We start from the raw sequence: 27,807 nt of genomic DNA, 5'->3' as shown, positions 1-27,807 counted from the left end.
GGCTTAAAAATACCAGAAAAGCTTCGCTTGTGTTGAATTGAACCATTATATGCACATTTGTAGGAAGGTCAGCATTCAATTGGTTATTGTAGAGGTTGAAAAGGGCTCTTTCGCAGCTCTTGTAGTGTTAGAAGATGCTTAAATTTTTATCTCTACGAATAATTTTTTCATTTTAGCTTTGATCTTATATTTGAATTTGATTTTCTTTTTCGTAATTTCAAGATTGTTCTTTGAGGACAGACCAAGAGCATAATGCTGTTGAGTGAAGGAATAGCGTGATAAGAGGTAAGTGTTTTCCTTTAACTGAAAATAAAGGAGTTTTTTGTTGTTCTTTTTTTTAAGTTATGTAAGATGATAGTATTCTAAAGCTTAACTATTTCTCACTGCATTAAATCATAAATTGACTTTGATGCTAGACTTCATTGCATTTTAGATAGAATTTAACTAGGTGATGGTTGGAAATAGCACCAAAAGTTCTTCATCTTTCACAGATAATACAATTTTTTTTACTAGACTATCTTCGAATTGGATATATCAAGAACAAAACAAATAAAACTTTTAAAAGTGACATGTTTGAACGATCAATTTTGTTCTTGGAGTAAGGACAATGCCCAAATAAGGACAAAGATAAGACTTATGGAATAAAAGTTTTGATGATTTTCCAGGTGAGGTTTGAAAGTATTTGAGAAACCTTTGGTCATTGATCCGGGTAAAATTAGGGAAAATACAGTTGCATGATCGATCTTTAACAATGCAAACTGCTTTCTTTCAAGTTTTGTAGAACTTTTTTTTTTTTTAAATTTTTAGTTTAACCTCTTTAATGAAATTTGATAGAAGTTCTTGTTTTCTTTCCGTAGGAATAAAGGGAAATGAAGTATAACCAAACTTGGAACCTTTGCAAGCAAGGGGAGGTTTTCTGTTCCCTTTCTTTTATTTTTCCATCCTTAGAATCTTGCTTAACATGCTTTGAGGACAACTTTAAGTGGGGGTGGGGTTGTAGCTTTGCATGTTCCATGTTCTTTGGGAAATTTTCATTTTGCCAAAAATGCCTAAATTTTAAAAATTTTCAAATTCTCTATTCTTAGAATAAATATCATGCCTACTTTGCTTTTTAGCTTAGAAAACACGTTTGCCTAACCCTTAAGCATGGAGCTTGGGTTTGTGATTGTTTTATTATTTAAATATCTTAAATATGTTGAAAATGCGTACTTTAATAGCTTAGAAATGAGTAAAATGTATGCAATCTATTATATGAATATTGTGAACACTGTACATACTTAATAATATGTGCTGCTGAAAACATGACCTAACTAAAACCAGACTTGCCTAGCCCTTAGAGTACAGCCAGTTAGGTCAAGTAGAATGCGTTGAGTTCCCTCAGTATCAGAACTTGTGTGGGGAACTCTTCACTCTTGGCCTAACCAAAACCAGACCTGCCTTGCCCTTAGAGTTCAGCCGGTTAGGTCAAGTAGAATGCGTTGGGCTCGCTTTTGGCCTAACCAAAACAAGACCTGCCTAGCCCTTAGAGTCCAGCCGGTTAGGTCGAGTAAAATGCGTTGGGCTCCCTCAGTATCAGAACTTGTGTGGGGAACACTTCGCTTTTGGCCTAACCAAAACCAGACCTGCCTAGCCCTTAGAGTCCAGCCGGTTAGGTCGAGTAAAATGCGTTGGGCTCCCTCAGTATCAGAACTTGTGTGGGGAACACTTCGCTTTTGGCCTAACCAAAACCAGATCTGCCTAGCCCTTAGAGTCCAGCCGGTTAGGTGGAGTAAAATGCGTTGGGCTCCCTCAGTATCAGAACTTGTGTGGGGAACACTTCGCTTTTGGCCTAACCAAAACCAGACCTGCCTAGCCCTTAGAGTCCAGCCGGTTAGGTCGAGTAAAATGCGTTGGGCTCCCTCAGTATCAGAACTTGTGTGGGGAACTCTTTGCTTTTGGCCTAACCAAAACCAGACCTGCCTAGCCCTTAGAGTCCAGCCGGTTAGGTCGAGTAAAATGCGTTGGGCTCCCTCAGTATCAGAACTTGTGTGGGGAACACTTCGCTTTTGGCCTAACCAAAACCAGACCTGCCTAGCCCTTAGAGTCCAGCCGGTTAGGTCGAGTAAAATGCGTTGGGCTCCCTCAGTATCAGAACTTGTGTGGGGAACTCTTTGCTTTTGACCTAACCAAAACCAGACCTGCCTAGCCCTTAAAGTCCAGCCGGTTAGGTCGAGTAAAATGCGTTGGGCTCCCTCAGTATCAGAACTTGTGTGGGGAACTCTTTGCTTTTGGCCTAACCAAAACCAGACCTGCCTAGCCCTTAGAGTCCAGCCGGTTAGGTCGAGTAAAATGCGTTGGGCTCCCTCAGTATCAGAACTTGTGTGGGGAACACTTCGCTTTTGGCCTAACCAAAACCAGACCTGCCTAGCCCTTAGAGTCCAGCCGGTTAGGTCGAGTAAAATGCGTTGGGCTCCCTCAGTATCAGAACTTGTGTGGGGAACTCTTTGCTTTTGGCCTAACCAAAACGAGACCTGCCTAGCCCTTAGAGTCCAGCCGGTTAGGTCGAGTAAAATGCGTTGGGCTCCCTCAGTATCAGAACTTGTGTGGGGAACACTTCGCTTTTGGCCTAACCAAAACTAGACCTGCCTAGCCCTTAGAGTCCAGCTGGTTAGGTCAAGTAGAATGCATGCAATTCTTGTGGAATGTTCTTAAAAAAAATTAAAGTTTGTTGAGTTTGAGATTGAATATGGAAATAACTGTCTTCTTTAACTTAAAATTTTGATGAAATTGCATTTCTTTTTTATTTGAGTCAGATTCTTCTTTTGTATCTTGGAATTTTTTTTAATTCATGTTTCTTTAATGTTGAATGGGTGTGAAACAATGTTAGGGTCTGAAATCTTGGTGGAATGTTGGGATGATGATTTAGGAATTAATTCCTCTTTCTTAGAAGGATCTGAATCTATATAAAGATCTTCTTCTCTGTTACCTTTCATTTGTGGTATCTTGTAGGTTCTTTAATTCTTATTGGAAATTTTTGGATACTCTGAGGTAATTCTTGCTTTTTTTAATAGGTTTTGTTCCTTGTTTTCATGCCATTGTTGAGTATTTCTTGGTTGATTATCAACCATTCTTCCTGTTGGATCTAAAACCCAAATGTCCATACCCAAAGTGAAATTTTTTTGTATAAGAGATACTTCGACGATAATTTTCCATTTACCATACAAGTGCTCTATCTTGAAATGCAAAGGACTCAACTTAGTTACTCTCCACCTTACAGTCATGCAAATCTCAAATCTCTCAAAATTTTTCCTCTTTCGTTTCAGTTGTACATAAAAGAAGGGATAGAAGATTTCTGAAGACAGAGCAATTAATTAGTGGAAGAAAATGAAGAGAAAGGTTAGTGAAGGAAGAAAGAACACAAAGTTAACTGGTTCTCCTAGGTTTATTTTCTTTATTGTTTTTCAATCTATGTGAAGAATTTTACCAAATGAACTCTCTCTCAACTTCATTTATGACTTCTTTTGCATGTAGAAATTTAAAGGATATGCTTCAACAATGAGCCTAATGGTTACATCAGAAAATAGGTATTTTGTTTTGATTTTTTTTCTAACTAGCTTGGTTAGCATGGCGAAGCATTGCCAGAGGTATGGATCTTTACAACACAGGTTTCTGTTTTCTCAATTTCTTCTCTAATGAAGTGATGCCTAATATCTCTGTGTTTTATTATATTGTGAAACTGGTGATTCTTAGTTAGATATATTATGCTCTACTTATTACAATATATTTTGATTTTTGCTTGTTTGATTTTGAATCATTCAATAACTCTTTTGCTTTCAAAGTTTGAAATCTCCACATCACATTTGACTTATTTGTCAACTAAAGAGCTTGCATGAATATTGATTGAGATATTAAGAAGCTTTTATTTTTCTTTCGTGTTTCCAATTTTGCATTGATTGACAAATTTGCATGGAGGGCATTGTAAGCTCTATTTGAACAAAAATGTGATTAATCACTTATGCTTGCTTGTTTTATGGAGTTTTCTTTCTTAGCTTGAACGTTGTTTCAAAATTTCAAGTTTTAAAACGTGACATAACAAAGGGAAACATTAACAAGTAAGAAAAAACAGTACACACATACATATATATGTGAATATGTGAGTCTAAATTCATGTAATTTCACTGTCAAATTTTCAAGAATGAACTGACTCAATTGAATTCCAATTTTATTCATTCCAATTGCATGATTGAGTTTGATTTCTAAAAGATGTAGGCTAGAAAAGGAGGTGAGCTAATATGAAATGGAAGAACCATAACAAGAGGAGTACTGGATTTGTTGAGAAATGGGAGAGAGACTCCATGGCTCCCATTTGTGAAACTTTTGCAATCGATGTTAATGTCGATCTTGACAGGTAATGTTAATCTGTTTAAGTTGAGAGGTTTGGAATACTTCATGAAAGTAAGTTTGATATAGTTCCTAATTTAATGTTGGTTTAGTAGAGATACAAATATAAGATTCGATCTTGGTTCTTTTTGCATGCACTTGTGAAATGTTTTGGGAAAAAAATTTAAGTTTGCTGAATTTGAGATTGAGTATGCAAATAACTGTCTTTTTTACCTGAAATTTTTGATGAAATTGCATTTCTCTTTTGTTTGATTCAAATTATGCTTTTGAATCTTGGAAACTTTCTTGATTCATGTTTTTGTAATGTTGAATGGGTTTGAACAAAGTTGGGGTTGAAATCTTAGAGGAATGTTGGGATGAGGATTTAGGAATTAATTCCTCTTTCTTAAAAGAATCTGAATCTATACAAAGGTCTTCTTCTCTGTTTCTAATCATTTAAGGTAATCTTATAGGTTCTTTAATTCTCGGTGGAAATTCTAAGATACTCTAAGGTAATTCTTGCTTTCTTAATAGGTTTTGTTGTTTGTTTTCATGCCATTGTTGAAAATCTTGAGGTTGTTCTTGATTGTTCTCCGACTAGGTTTATCTTCTTTGTTGCTTTTCAATATGTGATGAACTTTACAAAATAAATCTCTCTACACCTCACTTTTGACTTCTTTTGTATGTAGAAATTTAAAGGATATGCTTAAAAAATGAGCCTTATAAACATTAGAAAATAGGTATTTTGCTTTTGTTTCTTTTCGTCCCCCACCTTTACAAGTAACATGGAAATTGCCACTTTGGTCTATTTGTCAAGTAGTTCAAATTCGATTACATCAAGGCATCATATGAATTTTGTTTTCTCTAACAAATTGGTCAGCATGTTGAAGCATTGCTCGAGGTATGGATTCTGACAACTTCGATTTCTCTTATCTCAATTTCTTCTCTAATGAAGTGATATCTAATATCTATGTATTTTATTATGTTGTGAAACTAATGATTCTTAGATAGATTGTGCTCTAGTTATATCACTAGAACCTGACTCTTCGCCTTTGGCCCTTGTCCTTGTACTGAGGCCAAGCGTAGGATAATTGCTTTCCCTTTCTCTATTTCATTTCTTAGTTATTCATTCAATCTGCGAACGCTTAAGATAATCTGTCTAATACCCCTACCGCTCTGTGGGATATGTAATTCAAAGGAAAGAGAGTTTCAAGAGGCCGACGACCACGTAGTAATATTCTTTAGTTTATGCAAATAAGATATTTTGCAAAGTCAAAGTTTATAAAAGATGGGCGTTCTTTCATTCACTGCATTGATTATACAATAATCTCCTTCATATTACTAAACTTGAAATTTTCTTATATAGGTCGTTAAGAAAGGAGACACCCTTTTTCTTGGTCAGTACCTCTTTACTGGAAGTGAAACATCTGTCTGGTTGGAGGTAATGGGGCATATTGGTAGGGATCTTCAAATTTTTTTTCACTGTAAGGAATCGTGGTAAATGATGTTATGCTGAGTTATGTCTGTCGGGGATTTATCAGGTTTTCGAAGTGAAAGGAGATGATGTTGGTTGTGTGGTAAAGAACTCTGCCACGTTGGTTGGTACAATGTACACTTTGCATGCTGCTGAAATTCACATTGATCTTCCAACACTTACTGAGAAAGGCAAAGAGTAACATTCTTCAGTTTCCTGTTTGTTATGTCTGTTAAGTCTCTTTGATTGCTTGCAATTAGCTTATACAACCTTAACATGATTGGTAGCTCATAGTATTTTTTGATGCTGACTGGTGACTTTAGATCATAGCTACGTGGGGAGTAAAAAACAAGATTGACTTCCTCTCTCTGTCACATGCTAGACATGTGGAAGATGTTTGACAAGTATTATTTCCTTGCATTGAGTCTTCACTTTAAACAAATGATCAATTGTGGGTGATTTGACTATGTTGATTATTACAATAGAGGATATTGATTGCTACATTAAATTTTTATGTAGGCTCGACAATTTCTTTCTAAGCTAGGTGACCTTAACCAAACTCAAATATTTGCAAAGATTGAAAGTGTAGAGGTAAGTCATTGTCAGCTCACTTTTTACTCGTATTCTTTACCATGGTTACGTTAGGATTGATTATTTCTGTTTTCTACATTGTTACAGGTGTTTTTGTTTCAGAAAACTGCCCTTTATAGATGTAATATGGCTGGAAAGCCTGCTGTTTTAACTCGTGTGGTAGACAGCATGACTAACAACTTGAGACCTACACGTGCAGTAGCTACTGATGTTGCCAATGCTGTACTTGATGGTGAGTTATTCAATTTTTAAATCTTTATTGTTTAAAGACCGAAGATGTAGGGATTTTTTAAGTCATGGTTCTTTTTAATGATGCTGAAGATTGGGTTGAACTTTTTAAAATTTATCTATTTTATGTTCAATTGTATCATTCTATTTAGTATGAATCAGGGTTCTTAGTTCCATTCTTGACAGGGGATATGATTGTATGACGTTTTTTTATAACCTGTCTTCTCATGAGTTTGCAGGAAGTGATGCAATTCTTCTTGGGGCTGAGACATTGTGTGGATTACATCCAGTAGAAACCGTTTCAACCGTTAGTAGAATATGTGCTGAGGTAATTTGTGTGTGTATGAGATAGAAACACAGCTTTTAAACCCTAAGCTTTATGTTGTATAAGGTATTTCCATTCCTTTATTCATTACTATTTCATTAATGAATTAATGAAGGCACAACTTTAATTTGGAGAAAACAAACATTTAACGTGAGGTCATGAGTGCACTAAAAGGACTACAAAAGGGCTTGTTAAAGGGAAGTAGAAGGCAAACCATACATGAAAATAAAACACAAACCCTTGCCGGGAAAGGATAAAGTTACAAGTAAAACAAAGGAATATCTCTAAAAGTGGAGGTTGTTATCGCCAAAGAAAATGCTGCATGCTTTCCGTTATAACCACCATTTAGTGCTGCATTCTTTTGTTACTCTGTTAAGTCTCTTTAGGTAAGTTTCTCCCCCATAAAAAGAACTAAAAAGTTTCTTTGATACTATTTAAAGTAAAAAGAGAAGGGAAAACATTCTAAAATCCTTTTGCACTAAGGGGCTCGTGAGTTAGAAAAAGTTCACCAAACTGAAGGTGGAACCTTGACAGAGGCCATAGTTTCTCCCCATCCCCTTTCTTTTAATAAGAACTCTTGCATTTCTCCCTATCCGCATTTGTCCCATTATTACCTTGATTCTTTTAACATCGAAACAGAATTTTTTTGTTGATCAAATGAAAATATTACCAAGGAACTAAGGAAGTTACGGAAAACTTCCAATCGAGGAATTCAAACATCCCAAAGATAGAAACAAATAATTACAATAAAATCTCAACACTCCACCCAAATGATAAAATAAAAACCATAAGCTACCCAGTTCTGAAGTTTCAAGGAGAGTAAATTCGAAGAAAGCTAACCTACCTAAGAACCATGAATTCATTTCCAAAGGAACATCTACAGTAAAGGCTATTTGCTGCGTTCAATCTCTTCCTTTATATGCCTACAAGCCATGTACGTTAATCGCCACTTTTGTGCTTGTTTTAGCATTTTCATCTTTTTTAGATGGACTACACTACACTCAAAGATTGATTTAGTTAGAATTTTGTAAGAGAAAAGGAGGGAAGATACAAAATGTCATAAACATGAAAAAGCATAAGATCGATCCGTATTCTGGTTTCAAAAAGCAGTCTTTGACCATGCTTCAAGGTGAGATAATACATAATGTCATAACCATGCTTATTCTTAATACTAGTTTATTCTTTCGTCTTTTATGTTACGATTCAGTTAGTAAAAAGGTTCATTGTCATCCTTTTGTTATGAAGTTCTTATCTTAGTGAATAGCTTTTCATGAAAATTTGGTATCAACTTCTTACCTGCTCAATTGATTATATGGCTTCCTTGGTCCAGTTTGGTTGAAGGGATTTGTTTGTTTTGCAGAACTGGGTTCAATAAATCTGGTTACAGCTTCGGAAAGGTCATTGGCATGTAGTTCAGCAACAAAGGTAGTGGTACTGGTGGGTTCAATGGCTTTTCTTTAGAATTCCTGAATGTTACAATATTATTGGTCACGAGGCCTTTCTCGTTTTTCATGCGTACATGCTCATTTATCTTGAAAACCTTTGTTGTTGTTGTTCAAACTTGGTTGAAGCTGTTGAAGACCTCGGTCAGTCTTCACTTAAACATATTTTGGACAACTTTGTGTGGATAATTGCAATTGTCTCTCTTCCTGGACGAATTTTAGCTGCTTTACGAAGGGGAAGGCAGGTTAGCCCTCTCGCTCCATTGTTTCTTGATTGTCATCTGTGCTTGTTCAACAATGATATATTTTGTTTGTGTTTCTTTTCTCTGTTTTTTTTATCATAGGTTTGTCTTTGTGGAAAATATGTATAAAGCAAAATATTCTTCAAATTACGGTAGTAGATTTTTTATAGACAACATTTCCATGACTTTCATTTGCTTGCAAGTAGGAGTTTAACTGAGTACTCAAACTACTTTTAACTAGTATGTTAGCCATAAATGGGTATGATATTAAAGTGAAAAGTTTGGAACGATCAAATAATTACGGTGTTTCTAGTAAAGATTAGAGAATCCTTAATATTCTAAAGCATAAAATATTACGTTAGTAAGTTGTTTAAGACTTCGGAAGGCAGAATCGTACCATTGGGTTCTTTGCAGCCTGAGTTATTGAACAATAGTTTGAACTATTTTACTTATTACCATCAGTTGGACAAGTGTAGTTCAACATTTTGTTTGTTCGTTTTCATTCATCAGTCTCAAGTGACTATAGTTGAAAGTTCATATGATTGACAATTGAATTTTCTCTGGTTACATGGGTTGGTGGCTTCTGGGAACTTTGCTAGTTTCAGTCAATAAGTGATTGTAGTATTGGAGTATCACATAGGCTACTTGGACAGATTATACAAAATTTGTTTTTCCCTTTTTATACTTGATAATGGTTGATTTCATGCAGTTGCAACAATTTTTTCAATTTCTGGAAATCGAGTTTGATAATGTTTTGCTGGAAAGAAAGGAGCTCCAAAAACAATTCCAGGCTGCTTTGAAGGAGCATAAGATGATGGAATTGATGTTGGACGAACTTGAAATGATACATGAAAAGGCAACCAACAAGATTGCACTCTTAGAAAGTGAGGTAATGGCCTATCTATCTCCTGTACTAAATGTTATAAATTACATTATGGATGGGTGGAACTGAGAGCAAGTATCATAGTTTTCGATAAGAAGGGGAAGGAGAAATTTATGCAATTGTTATAGGAGAGGTTGAACTTTGACATGAAATTTGGTTTACTTTTTATGAGTTGAAAGTTTGCATGTTGGTTAAGAACCGAGTGATGAACTCCATACAGTGCATTAACAAATAAAATCTCTCTCTTTCTCTCTCTTTAAATAGGTACGTATATATAGACACACAATCTGCAGTCGTATGTGAATCTATCTTTTTAGACGTTAGAATGTTCAGCAACACTGTTTGCAGTTCTGTTGACCCATCATCCATGTGTAACCTCTCTTAGAATGATATTAACACATAATAGTGTTGACGAGTTCTATAAAACATTAGATATAAATTGACTCCGAGAAATGAATCCTTTTTTCCACTTAGGTTGAGAAACTGGCTTAAAAATACCAGAAAAGCTTCGCTTGTGTTGAATTGAACCATTATATGCACATTTGTAGGAAGGTCAGCATTCAATTGGTTATTGTAGAGGTTGAAAAGGGCTCTTTCGCAGCTCTTGTAGTGTTAGAAGATGCTTAAATTTTTATCTCTACGAATAATTTTTTCATTTTAGCTTTGATCTTATATTTGAATTTGATTTTCTTTTTCGTAATTTCAAGATTGTTCTTTGAGGACAGACCAAGAGCATAATGCTGTTGAGTGAAGGAATAGCGTGATAAGAGGTAAGTGTTTTCCTTTAACTGAAAATAAAGGAGTTTTTTGTTCTTTTTTTTAAGTTATGTAAGATGATAGTATTCTAAAGCTTAACTATTTCTCACTGCATTAAATCATAAATTGACTTTGATGCTAGACTTCATTGCATTTTAGATAGAATTTAACTAGGTGATGGTTGGAAATAGCACCAAAAGTTCTTCATCTTTCACAGATAATACAATTTTTTTTACTAGACTATCTTCGAATTGGATATATCAAGAACAAAACAAATAAAACTTTTAAAAGTGACATGTTTGAACGATCAATTTTGTTCTTGGAGTAAGGACAATGCCCAAATAAGGACAAAGATAAGACTTATGGAATAAAAGTTTTGATGATTTTCCAGGTGAGGTTTGAAAGTATTTGAGAAACCTTTGGTCATTGATCCGGGTAAAATTAGGGAAAATACAGTTGCATGATCGATCTTTAACAATGCAAACTGCTTTCTTTCAAGTTTTGTAGAACTTTTTTTTTTTTTAAATTTTTAGTTTAACCTCTTTAATGAAATTTGATAGAAGTTCTTGTTTTCTTTCCGTAGGAATAAAGGGAAATGAAGTATAACCAAACTTGGAACCTTTGCAAGCAAGGGGAGGTTTTCTGTTCCCTTTCTTTTATTTTTCCATCCTTAGAATCTTGCTTAACATGCTTTGAGGACAACTTTAAGTGGGGGTGGGGTTGTAGCTTTGCATGTTCCATGTTCTTTGGGAAATTTTCATTTTGCCAAAAATGCCTAAATTTTAAAAATTTTCAAATTCTCTATTCTTAGAATAAATATCATGCCTACTTTGCTTTTTAGCTTAGAAAACACGTTTGCCTAACCCTTAAGCATGGAGCTTGGGTTTGTGATTGTTTTATTATTTAAATATCTTAAATATGTTGAAAATGCGTACTTTAATAGCTTAGAAATGAGTAAAATGTATGCAATCTATTATATGAATATTGTGAACACTGTACATACTTAATAATATGTGCTGCTGAAAACATGACCTAACTAAAACCAGACTTGCCTAGCCCTTAGAGTACAGCCAGTTAGGTCAAGTAGAATGCGTTGAGTTCCCTCAGTATCAGAACTTGTGTGGGGAACTCTTCACTCTTGGCCTAACCAAAACCAGACCTGCCTTGCCCTTAGAGTTCAGCCGGTTAGGTCAAGTAGAATGCGTTGGGCTCCCTCAGTATCAGAACTTGTGTGGGGAACTCTTTGCTTTTGGCCTAACCAAAACAAGACCTGCCTAGCCCTTAGAGTCCAGCCGGTTAGGTCGAGTAAAATGCGTTGGGCTCCCTCAGTATCAGAACTTGTGTGGGGAACTCTTTGCTTTTGGCCTAACCAAAACCAGACCTGCCTAGCCCTTAGAGTCCAGCCGGTTAGGTCGAGTAAAATGCGTTGGGCTCCCTCAGTATCAGAACTTGTGTGGGGAACACTTCGCTTTTGGCCTAACCAAAACCAGACCTGCCTAGCCCTTAGAGTCCAGCCGGTTAGGTCGAGTAAAATGCGTTGGGCTCCCTCAGTATCAGAACTTGTGTGGGGAACACTTCGCTTTTGGCCTAACCAAAACCAGATCTGCCTAGCCCTTAGAGTCCAGCCGGTTAGGTCGAGTAAAATGCGTTGGGCTCCCTCAGTATCAGAACTTGTGTGGGGAACACTTCGCTTTTGGCCTAACCAAAACCAGACCTGCCTAGCCCTTATAGTCCAGCCGGTTAGGTCGAGTAAAATGCGTTGGGCTCCCTCAGTATCAGAACTTGTGTGGGGAACTCTTTGCTTTTGGCCTAACCAAAACCAGACCTGCCTAGCCCTTAGAGTCCAGCCGGTTAGGTCGAGTAAAATGCGTTGGGCTCCCTCAGTATCAGAACTTGTGTGGGGAACACTTCGCTTTTGGCCTAACCAAAACCAGACCTGCCTAGCCCTTAGAGTCCAGCCGGTTAGGTCGAGTAAAATGCGTTGGGCTCCCTCAGTATCAGAACTTGTGTGGGGAACTCTTTGCTTTTGACCTAACCAAAACCAGACCTGCCTAGCACTTAGAGTCCAGCCGGTTAGGTCGAGTAGAATGCGTTGGGCTCCCTCAGTATCAGAACTTGTGTGGGGAACTCTTCGCTTTTGGCCTAACCAAAACCAGACCTGCCTAGCCCTTAAAGTCCAGCCGGTTAGGTCGAGTAAAATGCGTTGGGCTCCCTCAGTATCAGAACTTGTGTGGGGAACTCTTTGCTTTTGGCCTAACCAAAACCAGACCTGCCTAGCCCTTAGAGTCCAGCCGGTTAGGTCGAGTAAAATGCGTTGGGCTCCCTCAGTATCAGAACTTGTGTGGGGAACACTTCGCTTTTGGCCTAACCAAAACCAGACCTGCCTAGCCCTTAGAGTCCAGCCGGTTAGGTCGAGTAAAATGCGTTGGGCTCCCTCAGTATCAGAACTTGTGTGGGGAACTCTTTGCTTTTGGCCTAACCAAAACGAGACCTGCCTAGCCCTTAGAGTCCAGCCGGTTAGGTCGAGTAAAATGCGTTGGGCTCCCTCAGTATCAGAACTTGTGTGGGGAACACTTCGCTTTTGGCCTAACCAAAACTAGACCTGCCTGGCCCTTAGAGTCCAGCTGGTTAGGTCAAGTAGAATGCATGCAATTCTTGTGGAATGTTCTTAAAAAAAATTAAAGTTTGTTGAGTTTGAGATTGAATATGGAAATAACTGTCTTTTTTAACTTAAAATTTTGATGAAATTGCATTTCTTTTTTATTTGAGTCAGATTCTTCTTTTGTATCTTGGAATTTTTTTTAATTCATGTTTCTTTAATGTTGAATGGGTGTGAAACAATGTTAGGGTCTGAAATCTTGGTGGAATGTTGGGATGATGATTTAGGAATTAATTCCTCTTTCTTAGAAGGATCTGAATCTATATAAAGATCTTCTTCTCTGTTTCCTTTCATTTGTGGTATCTTGTAGGTTCTTTAATTCTTATTGGAAATTTTTGGATACTCTGAGGTAATTCTTGCTTTTTTTAATAGGTTTTGTTCCTTGTTTTCATGCCATTGTTGAGTATTTCTTGGTTGATTATCAACCATTCTTCCTGTTGGATCTAAAACCCAAATGTCCATACCCAAAGTGAAATTTTTTTGTATAAGAGATACTTCGACGATAATTTTCCATTTACCATACAAGTGCTCTATCTTGAAATGCAAAGGACTCAACTTAGTTACTCTCCACCTTACAGTCATGCAAATCTCAAATCTCTCAAAATTTTTCCTCTTTCGTTTCAGTTGTACATAAAAGAAGGGATAGAAGATTTCTGAAGACAGAGCAATTAATTAGTGGAAGAAAATGAAGAGAAAGGTTAGTGAAGGAAGAAAGAACACAAAGTTAACTGGTTCTCCTAGGTTTATTTTCTTTATTGTTTTTCAATCTATGTGAAGAATTTTACCAAATGAACTCTCTCTCAACTTCATTTATGACTTCTTTTGCATGTAGAAATTTAAAGGATATGCTTCAACAATGAGCCTAATGGTTACATCAGAAAATAGGTATTTTGTTTTGATTTTTTTTCTAACTAGCTTGGTTAGCATGGCGAAGCATTGCCAGAGGTATGGATCTTTACAACACAGGTTTCTGTTTTCTCAATTTCTTCTCTAATGAAGTGATGCCTAATATCTCTGTGTTTTATTATATTGTGAAACTGGTGATTCTTAGTTAGATATATTATGCTCTACTTATTACAATATATTTTGATTTTTGCTTGTTTGATTTTGAATCATTCAATAACTCTTTTGCTTTCAAAGTTTGAAATCTCCACATCACATTTGACTTATTTGTCAACTAAAGAGCTTGCATGAATATTGATTGAGATATTAAGAAGCTTTTATTTTTCTTTCGTGTTTCCAATTTTGCATTGATTGACAAATTTGCATGGAGGGCATTGTAAGCTCTATTTGAACAAAAATGTGATTAATCACTTATGCTTGCTTGTTTTATGGAGTTTTCTTTCTTAGCTTGAACGTTGTTTCAAAATTTCAAGTTTTAAAACGTGACATAACAAAGGGAAACATTAACAAGTAAGAAAAAACAGTACACACATACATATATATGTGAATATGTGAGTCTAAATTCATGTAATTTCACTGTCAAATTTTCAAGAATGAACTGACTCAATTGAATTCCAATTTTATTCATTCCAATTGCATGATTGAGTTTGATTTCTAAAAGATGTAGGCTAGAAAAGGAGGTGAGCTAATATGAAATGGAAGAACCATAACAAGAGGAGTACTGGATTTGTTGAGAAATGGGAGAGAGACTCCATGGCTCCCATTTGTGAAACTTTTGCAATCGATGTTAATGTCGATCTTGACAGGTAATGTTAATCTGTTTAAGTTGAGAGGTTTGGAATACTTCATGAAAGTAAGTTTGATATAGTTCCTAATTTAATGTTGGTTTAGTAGAGATACAAATATAAGATTCGATCTTGGTTCTTTTTGCATGCACTTGTGAAATGTTTTGGGAAAAAAATTTAAGTTTGCTGAATTTGAGATTGAGTATGCAAATAACTGTCTTTTTTACCTGAAATTTTTGATGAAATTGCATTTCTCTTTTGTTTGATTCAAATTATGCTTTTGAATCTTGGAAACTTTCTTGATTCATGTTTTTGTAATGTTGAATGGGTTTGAACAAAGTTGGGGTTGAAATCTTAGAGGAATGTTGGGATGAGGATTTAGGAATTAATTCCTCTTTCTTAAAAGAATCTGAATCTATACAAAGGTCTTCTTCTCTGTTTCTAATCATTTAAGGTAATCTTATAGGTTCTTTAATTCTCGGTGGAAATTCTAAGATACTCTAAGGTAATTCTTGCTTTCTTAATAGGTTTTGTTGTTTGTTTTCATGCCATTGTTGAAAATCTTGAGGTTGTTCTTGATTGTTCTCCGACTAGGTTTATCTTCTTTGTTGCTTTTCAATATGTGATGAACTTTACAAAATAAATCTCTCTACACCTCACTTTTGACTTCTTTTGTATGTAGAAATTTAAAGGATATGCTTAAAAAATGAGCCTGATGGTTACATCAGAAAATAGGTATTTTGCTTTTGTTTCTTTTCGTCCCCCACCTTTACAAGTAACATGGAAATTGCCACTTTGGTCTATTTGTCAAGTAGTTCAAATTCGATTACATCAAGGCATCATATGAATTTTGTTTTCTCTAACAAATTGGTCAGCATGTTGAAGCATTGCTCGAGGTATGGATTCTGACAACTTCGATTTCTCTTATCTCAATTTCTTCTCTAATGAAGTGATACCTAATATCTATGTATTTTATTATGTTGTGAAACTAATGATTCTTAGTTAGATAGATTGTGCTCTAGTTATCATAACATAGGCTGCCCGTCTTGGACTTCCAATAACTCATCCTTATATCTCTGGAACCTGACTCTTCGCCTTTGGACCCTTGTCCTTGTACTGAGGCCAAGCATAGAATAATTGCTTTCCCTTTCTCTATTTCATTTCTTAGTTATTCATTCAATCTGCGAACTCTTAAGATAATTTGTCTAATACCCCTACCGCTCTGTGGGATATGTAATTCAAAGGAAAGAGAGTTTGAAGAGGCCGACGACCACGTAGTAGAGGTGTTGATTCTTAAAGAGAGGGATGAAAGGAAACCTTTCATGCCTTCGAATGAAGGAAGGCCGACCGATGAGGGCGGAAAGATCTAAACTCCTTTTCTTCGTGATCCGTCTACTGATTATTCCTCAAGACAGCTAACTCCTGTCTCGGTCCTTAGCTTGGGTCCTATTCTTTCCACCTTGTGAACTTGGCGGCTTAGTCTGATGCTTTGTCCCACTCTCGCATTTTAATGAATGTTACTTCTTCTTTTTATCTCTCTCTTTCTTCCTTCTCTCCTGCTCTGGGAGAAGAGAAGCTTGGGGTAGAAGAGGGAGAGCATATGATCAACCTTTTCACTCAATTAGATTACGTCCTTATTATTACATCCTTCTCATGCTAATTTCTATCTATGATTCCGAGCTATTTTTTCCCTCTCTGCATCGATCTGTGGTAGTTTAATCTACAGGTCTGACCTTTCGTCCTCTTCCTGTTCTCGCTGAGCCTGACGCATCGAAATCCTACAGATTCCTGTCAATATAAAGAGTTCACCCTTGGTCCAACTTTCATTTGCAAGAAAGGATGTGTCGAGCAAGGTAGTCCAATAGTGAGAAAAGTCTACAAATACTAGCATAGTACTAAGGAATGAATACATCATGGCTGAATAGGTGGGTGCTCAGGCTATCAGGCTTAAGGCTATAGGGTTGGCAAGAAGGGGGAGCTTCTATTACTGAATTACTTTTGTGATTCCTTCCTCAGCAGCCAGCACTACTTCAGCTACAGCTAGAACTGCTGCAAGAAGAGCTACGTGGGCATCGAAAGAGATCGGCTGCTGTCTTCTACTTGAGCTACTAATCTCTGTCTCGCTCAAATTAATCCTTTTCCATCTGGTTGAGCATATTTCCTACCGAACTGAGAATGAATCTGACCTATTCTTCTCCACTCTCGTGGCTTCTCTTGATCCTTCTTCTCTAGACTCTGTATCGATCAGTATGATAACCTTTCTAGGCGAGTGTGCCCTTGTTGGGGATGAGGATGCCTCCGAATCCATTAATAGAAAGGGGACAGATCCTATTCAAGAATCCTACCTACTCTGCCTCTTTCTTCTTCTTCTTCTGATTCTGATTAATTCATCATCCATGAATAGGCAAAACCTCTATTTTCTTTATCTGCTTCCTTAAGTCGATCTTTCTCATAATGCTAGATAGAGTTCTCCTTCTCATTTTTGACTACCGGATACTTTTTATTTGAGAATGACCGCTCCATAGGTGAAGAGGCCAGACTACTCTTCCTGCGACTGCAACCTCCACTTAGAGAGATTCCCCAGCCGCAACCTCCACTTAGAGAGATCGACTATCATCTATGAAAGTGGAAAATCATGATTCCGAAGGGGACCACATTCTAATGCATGCCTATTTATAGCTGAGTATAGCAAGTTCCTAGGGAGTGAAATTCAAATCTAGACTAGACCTCCCATCAACAAAAAGACTACAACCTAAAAGTTTAGGGCTAGCCCTTGATCTTCCCTTTGACACCTGACTCCCCCCGTCCGCCATTGGAAAGACCAATTCTCGGCTGCTATGTATGCTAGAGATTGAATGCCCTTGCCTCTTCGCGACCCTTGGGGTCGGTCGAGTGCCTTTCCTTTCTACTGCGCTTTGGGTACAGATTATCAGATTGATTCTTTCGTAGAGCTATTTCATCCATTCCTTCTCATGCATACATTCTATGCATAATAGCTTTGAGAAAAGCAACTTTCCCATCTGCTGAAACCCTAACATCAATTTCTGAGGGCAACTAAACTGAAACTTCAGAGTTTCTACACTCACTTTTGCCTGGGAAAAGAAGAAAAATCAGGCGCATGGTACGTAGCCGACTCTCACTCCTGTACGGGCTTCTGCTTCTCAAATTCTTTGAGCCTTTGTTCATTGATGCATTCTTCTTTATTAAGAACACCTGGAACACAGTCAAACCGTGAATTTCGTGATTCAACCCTAAAGTCCATTGGTCAACAAAGCAGCCTCACAGCTATCCCTTGACTTCTTCCATTCGAGCTACGAGACCAGAGGTCTCTTGCCCCACTATGCGGTAAAAGAGCAAGGACATCGAACCATTCCTAACTTAACCTATATAAAGACCCGCTGCACTAAAGACACCTAAAGCAGCTCAGCTCGATGAAGAAATCGACCTAGTGCCTCAGGCTGGGAAGGAGGAGAGAAATTTGAACTAGCTTTCCAGAGGAACTAAAAGAGGAAGAACTCTTCTCTGAAAGGTGCAAAGGACCAAGTCGAATTTATCGCCTTAATGAACAAGAGGTCGACCTAGACCGCAGAGTGGGATCTTGTTTTTGAAGTTAATAAGGCTCTACCTTTTATACGAGAATACTTGGTGCGATAAGCCGATGCTTCAGACGCTGCTCTTGTTCGATCAATGGAAAGATGCCTTTCCTTTTTTCGACTAGGATTCCCAACTCGTTTTTCTAAGTAAAAAGACCTTTATTTGACACCTCGTACCCCCTTTGTCTTTCATCTTTTGTTAACAATTAATGAACAAAGGTGCGAAACTCTATGAAGGGTAGCAAGGAGCCGTGGATAAAGATGTGCTTCCAAAAGCTATTGCGGAAATGAGATACTATAAATAGTCTATAGTATATAAATAAAGGTTGGGCGCCTTATTCAGAGATATTATGGATGCGACTCGCTTTGTAATTAATACAAACGATGTAATCCTGAATCGTTCATGTAGAGACATGAAAGTGAGAGCATCCTATGTAAGGGGTTTACATAAGACAGAACCATGAAATAGTCACTTTTGCGATATAATGTCGTTTACTGTTCAAAACTGACTATATCGATTATTAATGACCTAGGTAACTTAATCTTAATCCTAAGCTAACTGTGAACTCTTGTTCTCACGAGATTATCTTTAGATATGCATAGGTGAGGGCAACTCATTAGCGTTGGCCTAATAAGTCTCCCATTTCAGGGGTAAGATTGGGTGGATAGATGAGAACATAAGGTGCAAGACGAAATTTACTCTTACTCGCTTTAGGGTTAGTAGATAGGTTCTTCTCTTAAGAACTGAATCCAAGTCTTGAACAAAGGGGCCCCACTCTCTCATTGGTCCGAGAGAGATTCGATTTACAGGTTGGACCTTAAACCAATTGTTCAATAGTGGATCAATGAGACTTAAGGAACAAGATGTAGCCTCGGGGGTAAAACAGTATTTTGACTCAGCCGAGGTTATGAACAACCTATAAAGGATTAACTTATTGATCATGGTTATATCAAATGGACACAAATATATCTATAGTGAGGGAAGTGCAACTACGGGACTTGGAATGATCCGTTAGTTAACGAATGTTGATTATCTCAGTATAAAAGAGTTTAGCCTGTTAATCTCGGATCGTTGGAGCCCATGATCTATAGGTCCATTAGATTCCTCTGCTAGCTCATATGGAATAAACTTAGAACAATATGATGGAATGAGTCGAATTGTTTGGGGAGAGGAGAGAGAAACCGACAATTATATGTGATATAGCCGTTGGTTTTAGATTACTAATAGAGCTTCATGCTTAAATTAGATTTAAATATTAAAGATATGAATGTGAATTTATATCTGGTAGCTCGAAAAAGATGGAAATAGTCAAAGTTGTAAAAAGTCAAAATGTTGACTTTTGACTTTGAAAAATCAAACTTTGATCGGCAATATATTCAAATCTGATTTGAATCTTGAGAAAATAAATGTGGATTCATGCTTGGAAGGTCAAAATTAGTCAAAACGGATAAAATTGTAAAAAGTCAAAATGTTGACTTTTTGGTTTGAAAAGTCAAAGTTTGACTTTGACCAAATGATAATTTTATCCTTTGACTAAAGTTAGTGGGAAAATCCAACATTTTGTTGGATAAACCCACTAACTATAGTAGGCTAGGTGTTAACAAACTATAATGAGATTAAGCCCACTAATGATTAGTGGGTTATGTGTTGTTGGTCTGTTTGCATGCACATGCAACTTTGCATTAAAAGCCTCTATAAATTGGGCTCTTTTGGCCTCAAGGAAAAATGTTGGCTTATTTTCTAAAGAACAAAATTGGGCTATTTTTTCCTAAAAAAAAATCAAACCCAACCCATTTCCATATTTTTCCATTTTTTTCTCTCTCCCGATTTCCTTCATTCAACGGGTCCTACAACCTGGGTTTGAGTCTAGAGGATAGTAGGTCAACCCTAGTGATGGTTCAAGCATCAATAAGTGCTTCGAACATAAGTTTTTCCTAAAAACCCTAATTTTAATTTTTTTTTTCAATTTAGGGTTTTTTGTTAATTAATTGCAATTAGAGTAATTATTCGATCTGTTTCCGCTGAATTGTATGCTTTTCTATCATCTCGAACCCTTTCTTGCTCGGTAAGAAGATAAGAAGACAGGAAAGAGAGAATTAGGAGATCATTAAAGAGATCATGAAACTGAATTAGTTATGAACACCGCTCCGTGGGTTCAGATGAATGAGAGCTTTTGAGAGAAACTGAAAGAACTTTGTTTCGTTCTTCTTCTCGTTCATAAACCTTGCACAAGATCTCCTCAATTTCATCTCCCCTCTCTCTCTCCCGTAGGTCGAGTATCATCTCACCTCTTTCTCTTTCTTTGAAACTTAAATCAACTCTCATTTTCTCTTTGTCTTTCTTCTTTTTTCTCTCCAACACAGTCAAGCCCTTTGACTCCTGATCATGAAACTGAGATTGATTCCGACCCTCTCCTTTGGACGTTGGAGTCTTTGCACTCATGTAAAATGACTGCAAAATCAACCTCTATCCAGCTTTATATAAAGGCTCAAAGAATTTGAGAAAGCCTTAAAGGAATCAGACTCATTGTTAATACCAGGGGCAAGGAATAAGACGAGAAAAGAGGTTAAGATGAGAGAGGAGAATATTGAGAACCTTCTATTTGTCAGAAAGCTTAATATGGAATCCTTAAATTCAGTCTTTCATGGCCTATCGTATCGGCCTTTCCGACAGTATAATAAATGAAATAATGAATTTCTTTCCATCTTATCCGTTCAGGAATCGCCTACCCCTTTCATCCTATCTTTGGGGTCTCTCTCGCTCCGTGGGGTCTAAGTGAGGGCTGAAGGAGTGAATCTGATTTTTGGGTTTATGCCTATTGTCGATCATGTGATCAGTTTCCCTGTGGAAAGCAAAAGGAGGAAGTACTCCTTTAGCCTCCGATTCCATCCTTTCCCTCACAAGTAGGTCTAGCAAGCACTCCTTAGTAAGATCAAGCAGAAGCGAGAGTTGGAGGCATAAGAGAAGGAGAAAGCCATTAGTATTCTCTCTTCCAGAAGTCTCAGTCAGAGTTCAAAAAGGGAAGGTCTTCTTTCTTCCATTCTTCTTGGTGCTTTCTTTTGGTCTTGAATATCAGAAAAATGCATTGATTTAGATCTCAATCGATTTCCTTTTTAGCCTTTAGTGAGCATTCCACTACATAAGTAAGAAGAAGATGAAGTCCGATCCCACTTTCAGGCTTGAGGCTAGTTCACTCGGGTAGTTGAATTAGGATAGATGGACCTCCTTCCCTTTACAACCGCTACGATGGTCACTTGTCGGCTAATAGCCTCACTTCCATTTCTCTGACCTGGGAAATACGTGTCAATCATGACAATCCCAATAAAAAGAGAAAGAAGCCAAGCGAGAGGTCGACGAACTCAAATCGTGATATGAAAGCAAGAGAGAAAGAACCGGATTCAAAACCTAGGGTAAGGCTGGAAGGAAAAAAAAGAGAAAATGAGACTCATCAGAATTTAGGGCAAGGAAGACTCCTACTATGGGGTCTTAAAAAAGAGGCTAGAATCCAAGTACCAAAACAGAAATAGGCCAATTGGCCTTACGGGAACGAACCTACTCAAATTGGAGGCATTTTGATGATTTGGATCACTATTCAAAACATTCGAATGGAATTTATGTGTTAAGCAAAAAAAGATGAAAATGAAAGAGAGAAAGAAAGTTGCGTTTGACCGCGTAGAAGGAGTACGGTTTGGAGGACTTTTCCACCCGTCTGAAGGACTTATTTATCCACTAAAATGCCGTAGGTTGTGTCGCAGGTTTGAGATAGTAATGCAAATCATCAAAACCAACGGACTCGTTTATCCATATAATTGCATTTTGACCATTTTAGCGATTTATGATCCTATTCTTATTATATCCAAATATAGTAAAAAACCACCCATTTGACTTTCAAAGTTGCTGCCAGCTATAGCCAAAAGTGACTAAATGTGGGATTTCCCTCCCTAAAAAAAGTCAAATCAATGTTCGAGTAAATGAACAAGGGTTCAATTCCTCTTTATTCAGTTCCATAAGACATTATTTGAAAATTCTTTGCTCCTAGCGTCAGAAGAGATTTTCCCTATTTATCAAGCTTTATCATGACTTTTTCTCAATCTTCTTTGAAGAAGGATGAAAGAAAAGAGAAAGAAATCTCGTTCTAAATGAAATAGAAGAAGTCAATTAGGAGGTAGTTCTAGCTTTTTCTTTCTTCTTCTTCTTCTCTTTCTCTTTCTCTGAATTCATGTGTTAAGCAAATTCCCTGAGATCCTTTTTTCCTTTCATTCATTGCCTTTTCTCGGTTTTTTCCTTGCAAAATGTGAGTTTTTAGACGAAGGTGAATATGGATTTCTGAGTCCTCGGACCTATAAAAGACCTTGTTTTTACTGATTTTGAATGATTTCTTGTTGCCTACCATACCCAAAACCTAGCAAATTGAGAATTTTAGCTAAGGATTACAACGTCGTTGATTACAAAAAGTCATAGGTTTCATTCTCAATTCATGAATGAAAAGAATGGTCAATGAACAAGGAAATTCATTCCTAGATTTCTAAGTCCGACTATCCACTGAATGAAGAAAAACAAGAGAAAGCCTATTAAAAGGACCATAGGCAAGGAAGAAAGCCTATCCTAATATTCATATTCCAGAATCCTTAGTTGCACTTCTGTTAAGGTAAGGAGCTTCTCTTTGTTCATTGATTCAGTCTCGCTATTTCATAACATCTGGACCCGAGCAAAAAATTTGCGAAAACGACTTTACGCTTTTCTTTTGATTAAAATGAGTGAAGAACCATTCAACTGCTCCAAGGTACTCCGCCCACCGACGACAGAGAGGGAAGGCCTACGTGAATGATGAAACTCTTAATCACGATACTCATTGGTGGAGCTGGAGAGGAGAGGGAAATCCACCGACTTCTACTATCTATTATGAATTCGACTTCTTATCTCTCATGATTCATGCTTGGGAATGAGTGAATGTGCTCATTCCTTTTCTCCTTAATGAGTTAATGCTTTCTTTCTATTAATTGATTCCATTCATGAAAAATGAACAAAGGAAGGATTTCTATGGGACTGCTGTCTTAGATCTCGCGCAAGAAAAGATCGTTTTGGTAGAGGTTCAGACATATCTGTATGAGTAGGAAGAGGGGTTGTCCACTACGAGGTACGAAAGAAATTTCTAGTTGACAATTACCTTTTATCATGAAGGCCACTGAGGCAACTAAACCTCTTCTCGTCGAGCTCCTTCGTAACCTCGCCTTCGTCTCTTAGTACAACGAGGGAAATGTGAGTACTAAAAATCTGCCATCCTGGGCTGAGTAGAATTGGAACTTCACCTCAAATCCACTCCTCGAATCTCAATTCCCCACTCCATGCGGTATAAGAGATATAGGGATTTGAACTGGATAGTAATCTTTGGAATACTCATCAATAGGATCGGCCATTTGCGTAGAGAAAGAGGAAGAAGATGGAGAAGTAGGAAAGATTCGTCTAAGATAAGTAGGAAAGATCAAGGGAGCGGGAGATGGTTTGTGAATATGGATGAATGAGTCCTTCGGTCTTAATACTTCTAACGGAGGGGTTGAGTCTGGGAAAAGACTAGTTTGAATGCTTTTCACCTTCCATTGATTCAAGGTAGGAAAGGAGCAAAGCAGACGAAAAGGAGGTTAGAAAAAGACTAATCAGTCTCAGAAGATAGGAATAAGTTTGTGCGCTACCTAACCCTGGAAGCTTTCCAAAATAGGTGGTCAGAAGGGAACCTTGTCTCGTGGAAGGGTATTTAGTAGAATTCTCTGTAGAAGTTAACCTCATCGGCTGCTCGCCCCAGAAAAGGTTTCCTCCCCAGTTGACAAGATTTCCCAGTCCAGAGGACTCAAGGATGGAATATGAAAGGATAGGTTGCCATTGGTCGAGTATAAAGATAGGAAAGGTCTTCTCATCACCCTATGAGAGAGTCAACTCCTTTAGAGCCTTGTTTATCGCTCAGATATGGTCGTCAAGGTCAAGGCTGATTTTAGAAAGGAGTTCTCCTATGAAGCCATCCCTATCTCTCTAATAGAGCGAGAAGGATTCCACCCTTCTCAAAACCCGATAAGTTGGTCGATTGATAGGTAAAGGAGCTCTCAATTGGTTATGAGCGAATGCCCAGTGGTCACCTCATGATGTATGCTACGACGTTTAACTGTATCAAGAAGAACCCTCACCTTCTTGGCTCCGGCTGCGTTAATGTCAACTACTTTCTATTTTGGAGGAGCGGAAACTTGAGATTTCTCCTTACGAATAAAGTCTCATAAAAGCAATTCCATACCTCTACTGAGAAGAAGATCGGCGAAGGGAAAGAGCTTTCAACCTTCTTTCGTTATAGGAATCCCTCCCAGTTTCCTAGGTTTCTGCTCGCGGATAAACACGAGACCAAAGTCAATTGGAACCAGCAGCGTAGGTTCGTTCCCTCATCAGTCGGAGATGAGGCATAACTGAAAGTGTCCGTCTCCGGATCGGAATCAGAGGCAGGGGTAGAGGAAGCCGTTGGTTGAGGCACAGTTCTTTCTTCGGGTTACAACTTAAGGGATAATGTCCCAGTTTTTTCAGTAGCTGTGTCCGCTCTTGAATGAGTAAATGGTAATTACCACCTCCAGCAGGCCTCCTACAGAGTCTTCCTTCCTTTTTTTGGGGTTCTAAAAGATAAGAATCAGTGAATATGGATAAATCAGTCCTTTGGATGCAACAACTATCTTCAAATTATATATTGAATTTCTCAAGATATCTCAATTTCTTTCTATCTTGTTTGTTGGGAATCTGAGAGTGAAATTTCTAGTTCATTCAAGATCTCTTCCTCATGGATCACTTTCCGAAAGAGCTAATTCAACAGATCAAGGTGTTTTTTCATTTTCAAGATCTTTCATTCTGGTTTTCATTGTCAGTTCATTCTCAGAATCCTTTCTTCTCACCCATCATGTTCTCGAAATCAGAGCGAACAAAGCGGGTCAACAGACGAAGTAGCTCAACAGCCAGAACAAGAGGGGGGAATAGGACAAAGCGATAAACGCAGCTCAAGAGTACGCTCGGTGCGCAGCAGCTTAAAGACCAGCTCCCAACCTTCACTCATTCTCCCTTTAGACACAGACGAAGCATAACAACTCGGGTCTTTCAATCGGGGAGAAGCATAACAAGCAAAAGTTGGGGAGGCAATCTCACTCTTTTTTGACTTATTCCACATCGGAGAAGTCTCAATCTTTTTCTCATTCAAGGTTGGAGGTCTCACTGAAAAAAGGAAAGAAGTTAGTTGACGAAGATGAGTTGCGGGATCCCTTGCCTGAGAAAGACTGGATTGAGGGTCGGTGCGAAGCTAGCGAAGGGGTCATCTTTCCGTCTAAGCTGAAATCAGTCAATACCATTTCTCAAGCATGAGAGGTTGAATCCATCTCTTATTGGATCGATCGGGTAGTGGTAACTGGCCGACTGCTAAGAAAAGGACCAGAATCAGATCGAAGAAGAAAAGAAAGGAATCGGAATGAAAGAACTCGACTGGATCGGGGGAGTACCTTCTTCTTTCAAAGCACTTTCCACCTCGGTAGTATGAAAGAAGTCAAAGACTGGATTGGCGGAATCAGATAGAGGTTAAAATCTTTCCCCTTCCGGAGTAGATATATTAATGTGTGTATTGGTCACAAACGGATCGACCAAGATAGATAGGACAGGTTTAAGGTTGGGATGAGAGTTGAGTCAACTTCTTGACTATAAACCCCATTTTCTCTTTCAAGAATCAAAGCCTAGTCACTCGACCAGGAGCGTACAACTCGAAAGAAAGACCAATCAGAACCAAAGATCCATACATGGTAAGGAAAAGGATTGTGGAGATCTTCTGAGTATTCCCAAATAGGCAGCGAGAATTAGGAGTGCTAGAAAGTAGCGAGAGAGTAGGAGCTATCCCGAGGAGAAAGGAGCGAAGGAGCCCCTGTTCATTGACTTCTTTCCCTCTCTTTTCTCAATCTCTATACTAGAAATAGAAACCGAGATAGGTTCTTAGTCCTCCTTTCATAGTTAGTGAGACCTAAAAATAAAGGGTCAAAGCTCTCAATAAGAAAGGTGGAGGACCTCGTAGTTAAGAGTCCTAAAAGAAAGCTTCAGATGAGTCAGAAATCCATATTCACCTTCAAGGTGCGAAGCAGCTCGACTAAGAAGGAGTCAATGAACAAAGGCTTGAGAAGCGACTTCACAGAAGCAAAGAATTTACGAAAGGAGTCCAAGATTCAAGCTGAATCAATGAACAAGGGTTGAGGGTGCGAAGCAGCTCGTCTAAGAAGGAGAGGGGCAAAGAATTTGTGAAGAAATCTACCATATTAACATCTCCTTGGCACTGGACCAAATAGGGAATTCCTTCTTATTTTTGGGGCAGAATAAGATAGTTGAGCTTGAGGGGCGTGAAGTAGCTCAAAGATGAGAGGACAGTCAGATCTCTTAATCTGAGTTTACTCTTTAAGAAGAGGTCTAAATAGGGGAATCGGAAAAGCAACATTGTATGCAGTTCAACGGGCTTTAACCCTGGGAAATAGGAAGTGAGTATTTGAATCTCAAGGAGAGATTGAAACCCCAGTGTGGGTGTTCGAAGGAAGGAGGCCTCCGAGTCACAAGTTCTAAAAGAAGAAGAAATTAGTACTCTCATCTTCACGACGAAAGAGGCTCAAAGAATGATCGAAGAAGGAGCAGTTACGGAGGAGTTGGGTCTTTCTGTTTGCAGTGAATTCGATGTGTCCGATCTTCTTTCTTGGATCGGGATCAATGATCAGTTTCAAAAGTGGCTGTGTAACTGGAAGCGATACTGGCTGAGTTTCATTCATTAGATTGAGTAGGGGCAGAAGCAAGTCTAGATTGACCTAGTTAAAATTTTTTTTATGCCTTTTAGTTGGCCGAAGAAGGATAGGGTTAGTCTTTCATCAGAGTCTGGTTGGGATCAGGTCGGAGCTCTATTCTTAATTTCAGAAGAAAGGAGTGGGAATAGGCTCAAAGAATTTGAGGAAGGAAAGCCTATCAAAAGGACCATAAATAAGTCCTTCGTACGGGCTTTTTCAAGAACAGCTATGGGTGCTGCGGATTCCCCAGTTGGTTCACCGCGCCCTTTCCCGTGGGCCTTGAGAGAAGCCTTGATTTCACTCCAATTACCTATCGTCCATCAACAACGGCTAAAAGAACTCAAGTTGGAAGGGCACCTCGCCCTCCCGGGTAACTCCTTCCTTCCTCCCCGTGGATTAGTTCGACCTGCAGGTTTTGGGAGTGATTCAAGTGCAAATCGTATCTAAACCACCAGTCAAATCAGAATTTGGGGAATGTTCATCCTCAACATGAAATAAATGAATTCAGAAAGACACACCTTGGGACGAAAGACGAAGAGCGAGGACGATGGAGTTTACTTACCGAAGAGTTCTTAGACCTGAACCTGAGACTTAGGAATTCATAGTTTCAGAGGAAGGAGAAGGAGTGAAAACGACTCAACTGTAAGGAGAGGGAGAGGAAAATAAGCAAATAAAGAAGTTATCAATTAGGTTATCTCATCACTTTTCTGATCTATCTTAAAGGAGTGAGGCAGGTAGAGGATA

The 27,807-nt window shown here is 38.1% G+C and overlaps 1 pseudogene; it reads left to right on the top strand.

Moving 5' to 3' along the window:
* LOC103504475 (pyruvate kinase 2, cytosolic-like) overlaps nt 1-27,807 on the top strand; it is an 88,465-nt pseudogene that overhangs the window by 6,083 nt on the left and 54,575 nt on the right.

This window comes from Cucumis melo, chromosome 8 (assembly GCF_025177605.1).
Source record: "Cucumis melo cultivar AY chromosome 8, USDA_Cmelo_AY_1.0, whole genome shotgun sequence".
Lineage (NCBI taxonomy): Eukaryota > Viridiplantae > Streptophyta > Magnoliopsida > Cucurbitales > Cucurbitaceae > Cucumis > Cucumis melo.
Note: the sequence above shows the minus strand (reverse complement) of the source record. Positions and strands in the feature narration are given on the sequence as shown.